Source organism: Nannospalax galili, unplaced genomic scaffold (assembly GCF_000622305.1).
Source record: "Nannospalax galili isolate Female #2095 unplaced genomic scaffold, S.galili_v1.0 scaffold1593, whole genome shotgun sequence".
Lineage (NCBI taxonomy): Eukaryota > Metazoa > Chordata > Mammalia > Rodentia > Spalacidae > Nannospalax > Nannospalax galili.
In genome coordinates, this window is record NW_008332091.1 from 223060 (window position 1) to 233252 (window position 10193).

Consider the following 10193-nt stretch of genomic DNA (forward strand, 5'->3'; position numbering starts at 1 on the left):
CCTGTTCATCATGGCTGCTGCTCCCTAAAGTCTTCTTCCTGTATCTGTAGCTTTTGTTCAGGGAAAGCCAGTCCCCAACTTTTATTCACAGATGGAGGCACAGAGACCCCTGAATCCCCTACTATATGTCTGCCACACACAGAGAGCAGGATTAGCACAGCAAAAGACAGGGAAATTGAAAAATGGATGTGATATGATTCTATTCATTGAGAGGTGCCCCTGAAAGTGCTGGGGGCTGTGATGTTTGTACCCATGAAAGCCACATGCCCCAGAGGACTGTGGGCTCCTCTCTTCTTCAATTACTGGATCATTCCCTTTTTCTGATTTCTGCTGAGGTTCCATTCGATGGTGGAGAGGAAGCACATAGAATATCTGCTTTGTTTTTTCCCCCAGGAATAAAGACATGAAAATGGCAGCACTAGGGTATTTCTCCAAATGTCTTAAATTGGGCTGCCAGGGCCTGTGCATTTGATCATCTTGATTTTTGTATTGCAGTTTGGGAGGATGTGAGATGGTATTCCCAGAACGTTGGAGATAATTCAGGGGCTGGAAATCTTTCTGACTCTGAGCAGAGACCTGGCAGTGACTACTGGAAAGGACTGTCCACTGTGCAGAGAAGAAAGGGTCCCAGAGGACATGGCTCTGAAAATGTGATTCTGTATCTGTTTCCTTGAGGATCAAGCATAGAGCAACCAGGTACAAGACACTGTGCTGAGAGAGAGAGAGAGAGAGAGAGAGAGAGAGAGAGAGAGAGAGAAAACATTTTAACTTGTAGTTAGAATAGAAATCATAGTATTCTGGCAATAAGCCCTAGTCCATCCTTTCTGATTTCTGATGTCAATACATAATACTGAGATCTACCAACAAATACAATTCCTTGTAGCCTTAAACAATGAAATTGTCATTTGAAGAAAACAGATGGAACTGAGGATTATCACATTAAGTAAATTATGTCAGACTTACAAAGATGAATATCACATGTTTTCTTTCATTTGTGAATCCTAGACTTTATGTAGTTACATACAATGATGTATGTCTCTAAGTCCTGAAAGTTGAAGTGAAGCATCTGTGGGAATAAAGAAGATTGGCGGGGTGAAAGAAGGGGGCACATGGTCCAAGTACGTGATACACGAGTTAAAATGGCCTTATCAAACACAGTACTATGTATAAATAATATGTAAAAATGTTGTCACTCTAGGGAACATCACAGAAATGGGAGCAGAAAGAACATAAGAACCAGAGGTTGGGGAGGAACGCTGGGGAACTCTGTCTTCCGGACTCCCAAGGCACCCTTCCTCCAGGAGCTTCTGGCAGCTAATGGCTGTTGCAGGTAGGGGGAATCATTTTCTTCAGCAGCAAGGCTCCAGAAGGTTGACCACATTCCTGTAAATTATCCTCTACCCATACTTATGCAAGGAAGCCTAACTAAGCTTAATGGGTCATAACAAACTGAAACAGACCAAAAAGCGTCATGAAAATAAGAGGAGAATTTTCTGTGAAGAAAGGATTCTGTGGGCGAAGGAGAACAAAAGGGTAATGGTGGAGAGGGGTGAAAGATGACCAAAATAAGTTACACACATGTATGAAACTGTCCCAGAATAAGCCATTTTTAAATGCAAGCATTTTGGTAAAATTCGAAAAATTCTAATTTGAAACCAGTGAGACCATCAAAATGGAATATTTGATTGGGCGTGGTTGGGCTACTCACCGCCACCTGTGTCTCATGTGCATTGTGAATGCAGCCTCCGAGCTGCGCTCGGGCTATTGACTCCTGCTCTCAACTGTGCAACACCTGAACTGCTAACTCTAAAACACCATCCCCTCTGACTCCTCCTGAGTAATATTCTGATTTGAAACAACAGCAAATATTACCACTGTGACTATTTTTGTGCAATGTGAAAAGATGGAAGCACTCTTCCCACTCTACGTCCCCATTCCCAATTCAGTAGCAATCAGGAATCACTCATACATATGAATTTGTTTAATTTCTTAGAAAATGCAGAATATTTCTCCCTGTAATTCCTAACTTGGGCAACAGTTCTGGCATCATGACATATGAACTGAATTATGGCAAGCCTCCATTTTTATCTTATGTAGATTAGGAAATAATTTCATTGCCCTAGTAATGGATCATCAGAAGATTTCAAAAATAAGGGTTTTAAGATCATCTTTTGCAAAGCAATTCCAAGAATGTTTGTGCTAGAAACACTGAAATAAAGAGTATATCAGTTTTGGAAGCTGTTTATGTTTTTGTAGATAAAATATTATGCAATAGCTCCTTGGGACTGCTGCCTAAGGGTTCTTACTAAATTGCAGTACAACACACTGAGATGCTAATATCAAATCTATGTGCATATGCTCATCTCGATGTTTTTTTTTAATCTTGGATTATTCAGTTGGAAGGGGTGCCCCCCCACCATCTCTCCCTTTGATGACCTTAGATTTAAATTATCAGAAATTAAATTTATTAATCTCTCCTAATCACTTGCTTCCCAAACAATGATTTCCTTTTCTAAGACCTTCTCAGATTTGGATTTGGATTTACCAGTTCTAGGCAGTACAGAGGACTGCGTGAATTAATCATAAATTAAAGCATTTACAACTGCTTCAAAGTGGTTACTATGGACTCAATCTCAAATGCCTCCGAGTTATGTTATTCTCACATCTATAATAATTACCTGGAAAGCTTTTTCAGTTAGTTGGCTTGCATGTTTTATGAGCCATAAATACTGATGTAACCTAAATTTTATCTGCCATATTTTGCTTATTTCTGTTGTGTATGCAAAGTACCAGAGCAATTTAACATTTTACTGAGTGAGAAAATTAGGGAAGTAGTGACTGGCTAGCTACCTTTTTTATTCTAATTAAATGAAATCAAACTATCAGACTAAAGCAAGCAATAAAAATAAATGCCACATGGAAAAGACACAAGCATGTTGTTACTAAAGTGAAAGTAGGTAAGTATTAATAGGGTAGTGCTGAGCTGGTTCTATTTGAATTTGACTGCTGTGTATCAAGACCTAAGCAGAAGTGATTTTATGGTAACAGCTCCTCAGTTAGAAGCACCTGGTCTGGCTTTTGCCTTCCAAACGGAGGTGGTTGACAGGGAGAAGAGCTGTGAAATGCTGCCTGTCACATGATATAGCTATTGCACTAAGGAACTCACAGCAACTGTGGTGAACTATACAATCTCAGGTCAGTTAAAATTCTAGCATAGATAGGGGAGGGGCTCCCCAGGATCCACCCCTTACTAGGGAGCTACTAACAGTGACAGTTGCTGGGGTGGGGCATTCTATATATATGAAATCCTCAAGAATAAAGAATAATTAGTTTTATAAAAGAGTAGGAGGTACTCAGAAGCCCCAGGCTTCTGTTTTCTCATTTCAGTCCTAGAACCAAGCGGGAGAAAATTCAGCAAATTTCTGGTACTGGAGTCTTCATAAAGGTTTAGTTAGGACCTTTATTCTTCCTGTTTGCATTCTCTTTTGACTCCAAGCACTCAAAACACATAATCATGTAACTGTTGTCATCATTCCCCTGTTTACACATGCAGGGGTGAAAAACATGAACCGTGGTTGTAGAGCTGATAAGAGACCTTGGATTTGGATTATGGGAAAAATCAAAGGAAGCAAGGTGTTTGCTGTGTGGGCTAAGAAACAATGGGAAAACATATCCTGGAAACAGAAGTTATTTTAATGCGGTATACCCAAGGGCATGATAGCGACTCTCTTGTCAGCTGGGGTCTCATCTCTGCTGGGTGGTCTTGCCAGGTTGCTTGGTTTCTCCCTAGTTTGCTTTTTCATTGACAGAGTGGAAGCGAGTCAGTGCTTCCATTTGTGAGAATGTGGGTGTGCAGGGGAAATGAAAGGACATACAAAAAGGGCCTGGTTCATAGATGACCCCAGGACACGAGACAGAGACAGGAGGGAACTGAACAAGCCTGAGACTGCATCCTGAGTAAGGCTTGCTTGCAAGGATGGCTATTCATTCTGTGGGAACATGGCTCTCAGTGACAATAGTCCCTAGTCAATAATTAACTACAAAGGTGGCTCGCTGTACTTTTGTGCAGTAGTTACTTTTCTCACAGCAACTTCAGAGAGAAAGGATTTATTTTGGCTTACAGTTTGAGAGAGTGGAGAAGACACTGCATCAGGAAGCTCCTGCTCACATCTGGGAGGATCATGTACCAAGGAGAGATGTTGATGCTCCTCAGACTTTTCTTTTTCTCATTTGATTCAGTCTAGAGTCTTACACAGGATGAGGTCATCCATATTCAGAGTGTGTATTCCTGTACCAGCTAAACCTCTTCTGAATACCCTCAGAACCACACACAAAGGTGTGTCTCCAAGGTGATTCTGAATCTAGTCAAACTAGTGAGGCTATCAATCATAGGTCTATCTTCTGTCAACCTGACACCCAAGCACATCACTTTTATACCATAGAATTCTACTCATGTTCCCCAAAATCTTATGTTCATTTCAAGTAGCATGCCTGGGATTAAGGAGGAAAGCATTGTTCCACAGTGGGCCATTCTCATTGTGAATCCATGGTGGTGGGTATTGTTGGAGACAGATAGTGAGAGCTAGAAGCTGTCTGAACTGTAAAATTCCCTGCTATTTTACCCAGAGCAAGCTCAGCAATAAGAGAAGTTACACTTAACAGGTCAGTCGTGGGAAGTGCTAGGTCCTTGGCCTTCTCTCTGTATTGGGATCACATATTACTTGAATGGGAGAGAGGCAGCGGAAGGCAAAATGGAAATGACTTCCTGAAGGGTCCAATTTCCAATTTAGAGTAAAGAAGTTTCATATTCAACACAGAGAAGAGAGGAAAAAGTCTTGAAGATGGAGACGAAAGAAGACTCATCTGGAACATGTTAGACTTTATCTATGCAGCACTTTTTTTGGGAGGTGAAGGCCATTCACCCTATTCACCCCATTACTATTTGATGAATCTCTCTCTCTCTCTCTCTCTCTCTCTCTCTCTCTCTCTCTCTCTCTCCTAAATATGTTAATTTGGGGCAACACATGTGAGCCACATGAAGCTATCTCCCAGCTCTAAGCCTATTTTTATCATCCAGGGCTTTCTTCTCACGCTGATCTATCAAATCATAGTGCTGAGTTCAGAAGTGATCAAATTAGTGTGAAAAACAGAGAGTCCCAAAGCACAATAGGTGTGATGCTGCTTAGGTCATGAATGGCCAGTCTGGCTCATGCCAAAGGCCTCCCAAAGACTGCCTGCACATTCATAAGCATGCTGCACCCGCTGGGTGTGGAAGGCACCCTGTGACAAGTTGCTGATTACTCCATCTGAAACAGAAGGGATGACTCTGGGAGCAGGAATGACAATCCCTTGTCTCTACCAGGGCAGGTGCACAGGAAAGCGGGACCTGCTAATCTTCTTCTTAGTTCCTTTTCCCTAGTTTCCTTCTGCCCAGAAAGAACACAGGCATTTATATTCCATTCTGCAAAACCCACAATGGTGTCCTGATCATTCTGAGGGTATAACTCCTTAAATGTGCCACCCAGACTGCCAACATCAAACTCTCCAGAAAAGGAACATGCTGGAATTCTCAATTCTCAGAAGCGCCCCCCTGCCACCTGCTGTGCTACCCATCCAGAAATATCAAGGCTGGGACTTAGTCACCTGTATCAATACACTCTCCAGGAACCATGAGGCAGCTAAAGGCAGGAACTTCTGGTCTGAGCACTACAGTCCCATTACTCCAGGCAGTGTTTACAGCATTTAGAAAGACAATATAGTGATATAAATTAAAATGCAAATGACACATCAATATAAAATTTTAGAAATATAATTTTGTTATTTACTCTTTCAAGACAATATCTGTATTTAAAAGCTATTCACCAAGAGCTGTAAGTTAGTAAGCTATAATGTGATTGATCCAGCAATGTGTTTTGCTAATTTCCCAAATGGAAGTTTGCTTTTTTATATGTATGAATACGGAAGGGAGGCCACTGGGTGTGAAAGGGAAAAAGAAGAGGAGGAGGGAACCAAGAAAAACACACTTTGTGGAAGATTCCATAATAAAACCCAATACTTTGTATGCTACTAAAGTAAATATTTTTTTGAAGACAAGAAATAGGTGGATGCATGGAGAGGATGCTGCTAGTTGAATGAGACTCATGTCTGAACTATTCGGGGAACCAAAGTCCTTCAAATGACATGAGAGCAGCACTAACTGGATTTAGTGGTGTATTTTTAAAAAGAGGATGTAAAATTGGGAGGGGGATGCTTTAGGGAGACCAGGGGAGAGTTGGAGATAGAAAGTGGCAGGAGATATGATCATATTTTATTGTATATGTGCATGAAATTCTATTAGAGCAATTTTAATGCTACAAATTGTTAAAACAAATGATAGACTATTCATTTTTCATTATGAAAAATGTGAGTATATTTTGCGACCCTACTGACCCCGTGTGTGCCTTCAGTAATATCAATAGCTGACACTCTGCATATCCAGGGATAGAGTTATTAGACTCCCTTTTTGTTTTACAAATTTTCATACTCATAATATGAAGGAACTCCTAATCTGTAACAGAAAGATACAGAATTTCTAAAAAATCAAACATGACAGATAATCACAAAGTATAGAAATTAAAAGGAACACTGAGTGCTGACACTGACTTTCTGTTCCTTTCTAGGAAACAAACAAACAGCATGCACAGCACCCACAGTGCACGGCAGGACACGCACAGTACCCACAGCACACACAGAGAGCTGCATCATCTAGAATGAGAAGGCCTTGATGGCCTGGCATCTCCTGCTTGGAACATGAAGGCAGGTAAAGGGACAGCTGACGTGACTGGTGATCCAGGCCTGTGGCCACTGAGGAACAACCTGTTAAGCTATAGTTAGGCCTGTGGAAGAATAGCAGGAAGCAGCGTCACCCCAGATGACTTAACCTCCCACAGGTCGGCCATGAGGAGATCCTCTTACGCCCTTTGGGCTTTGAAAGGAAGAAGCAGAAGCAGCAGAAGGCACAGCTGGAGCTCTGAGAAAGCAGTCTGGGATTTGCAACTGCAGAAGCATACACATCTGATAATTGGCCCCAAACCAGAGAAGGAGCAAAGAGGAGACCCTGAACTTTCTTGCCTCCTGTATGGCGTTGGAGCTTCCTGATGGTACATTCCAAGTTGAAGCAGGAAGATGAGGGCTATTGTGAGGGACTCCATCTGTGGCTTAGAATAGGGTTGACAAAGACAGGAAACAGAAAAAGTTGGGGTGCTTGGCTCAGAAAGATTTACTACACACTGGGTGAGTCCCCCACATGAGACTGAACTGAGACCACCCTGTACTACTTCTGCTTTCTGCCACCTGCTGGTTCAGGTTGTTCAAGCCTCCTCTCTATTCATAAATATTAGGGATGATTAGCCTGCCAAACTCTCTGCTTGAGGAATAGGAACATGTTCTGGACGCAGGAAACGGCCGTCTGCCTCAAGAGAAGGGTGTATTCTCTTCTACAGACAATGTTTCCTTGGGTTCCAGTCAGTCAAACTCAGAAATTAACAAGTCACTCCCAGCACTGATTTTACATTTCTGATCCCTTAAATGCGGTTTAATGAGTTGATTTAACTTTAACTGAAAATTCATTAAAATGTATTTGCTCTAAGTAAATATTTAAATGAATAATATACACACCAGGGAAGGAGAAGGCTTGTTTAATTATCTCTATCTTTTCTCTGGGAGCAATCTTGGTTTTCTCCATGTAGGATGATTCTGCTACACACCACAGCATCTCCACCATGGGGAAGCCACGTGGAAATCAACTAAGATCCCACACAGGCATGCATCTGGATAGGGACTGTGGGATGCTACAGCTGGAACTGGCTGTTTTCCAAATCTTATGATCATTTTGCAGTTACACACCTGTGTTGGGATTATATGTGATATTAGACACAGCATGTTTATGGCCTACCTTGCCTGTTACTTTCATGACTAAGCAAGCAGCTAAACCATGTGTGGCTTACTGTCCAAATGACATCACTTGAAGAAGAAATGCAGCTTAAGAGGAAATACATCTATGCTGGATTTTGAGGTTTGTAATAGAATTTTGAAACACAAGACAAGACCAATACTTAAGGAAAAAACAAACAAGGGGTGTGGGGAAGGGGAGATAAACAGTTTTGTAAGATTCTGATTTACTTGAGTTGAGCCATAACCAAAGAAGAAAGAATGGTTTAAAGATCCCACAAGCTTAGGGGCAGCTAAGAGAGTTGGGAGGAAAGCAGGCAAGGGGTTACAGCACCCTAATCTGATGGCTTTCTCCTCTCAGGTGATCTGGGAATCCAGAAATAGAAGCCAACAAACATGAGATTCCTCATTCCTGCTTGGTCTAAAAGAGTGGAGATGGCCACATATGGGTCAAAGACAGAGTCTTGGTGTTACTCAAAGTCCTCTGTTTCTGATCATGAAAATGTAGGAACCAAACACTACCTTCTGTGGCTGTCATTAGCATATGGACAGCAATGAGGGATGCAGGCAAGACTGGGCCTCCACACTAGACATGGATCACCACCATGGGTGAGGACATGTGTTAGAGACCCAGATAAGATGTGGCCATCTCAAAGAGCTTGTGGTGACCTTCAGAAAGTTAGAGCACTCACCACAGAAGGGACACTATTCTGTTTTTGGGGTTTTTTTTCTGTCTTTTTGAGACAGGGTCTCTTTGTAGCCCCAGCTGTCCTGGAACTCACTATGTAGACCAGGCTGGCCTCGAACTCACAAAGATCTGCCTGCCTCTGCCTCCTAAGTGCTGGGATTAAAGGCGTATGCCACCATGTCTGGGACATTATTCTTTTATAGTCATCAAAAGCACAAAATTGTTCCAGGTTCACCATCTACTCTGCAAAAAAATGATTGTTTGCTTTGGTTTCTCTCCATTTTGTTTGGATAGTAGCATCTTAAGGGTGTGTGGTTATGAAAGTTCAATGCAAAGCATTCCATACTCACTGGAAGGAGGTGGCGATCTTGTGTTTCTGGGATTGATTAAGATGTCAATTAAGCAATTAAAAAATCACTTAAAGGAAACAGAAAATTTAAATTAAAGCAACATACAGATGCAGATACAGACAAATAAGACTGGCCATCAAGTCTAAGAGAGGTGTGTAGAGGAACTATTACTCATGAAAGGGCTTATTTCTTTCTTTTATAGAACTGTCAACCTACAAAGCTTTTTAAGTATTTTAAGACAGTATTTCCCCATGCAGAAACACCTAGGTCTTAACCAAAAATGCTGTGGGACATATGGCTTTATTAACAATTCCCATGTTCTTAAATGCTTAAGATAACATTATATTTTCTTAAAGGATTTTTTTCAAACCAAAAGAATTATTTGGATTTACTTAAAAAATGTTTATCTTATTTAGAAAACATGTTCAAAATCAAAAGGGAAATATATGGAATAAACTGGACAGATGTATAACAACCATCACAGTAAGTAAGGAATTAAAAAAAATTTACAATTGAGCTGGGTGTAGTGGTACACGCCTTTAATACTAGCACTTGGGAGGCAGAGGCAGGTGGATGACTGTAAGATTGAGGTCAGCCTAGAATGGTCTACATAGCAAGTTCTAGGCCAGTTGGGGCTATAGGGAGACCATGTCTCAAAACAAAATATAATAAAAATATACAAAACTTTTTGTTTTACTGCTTATTAATTTATATGAGTGTTTAATAAACAAGCCAGAAAACACATTGTTTCACAACTGACATCTGAGCACAAATGGAATATTCAGTCCATATATTGTGTTAGAAACTGTGATGGCTAATCCTGGGTGTCAACTTGACTGGATCTGGGATTAACTGAAATGAAAGAGATCTTCTTGATTGGATCATCTGAAGCTGGAAGACACACTCTAAATGTGGGTGTTACCTTCTGATGGCAGCCCGTACAAAAGTCCATGGTAGAGGAGAATGCCTGGCTTCTTGCTGCTCATCTTCTCTCTCGCTGGTGAGTTCATCTTGCTGCTGTAGATTGAAGATTGGCTGATCTTTTGGAATTCATCAGATCTTCAGTGCCAGATTGGGACTACTGAGACATCCAGCCTCGTGGACTGAGCAACTACAGATTCTCAGCCTCTCCAGTGTGATGCAGCCATTGTTGGACTACTCGGACTCTATCTTGTGAGCTAAGCTGATAAATCTCTATGCATATATATTCATTCTACTGGTTCTGC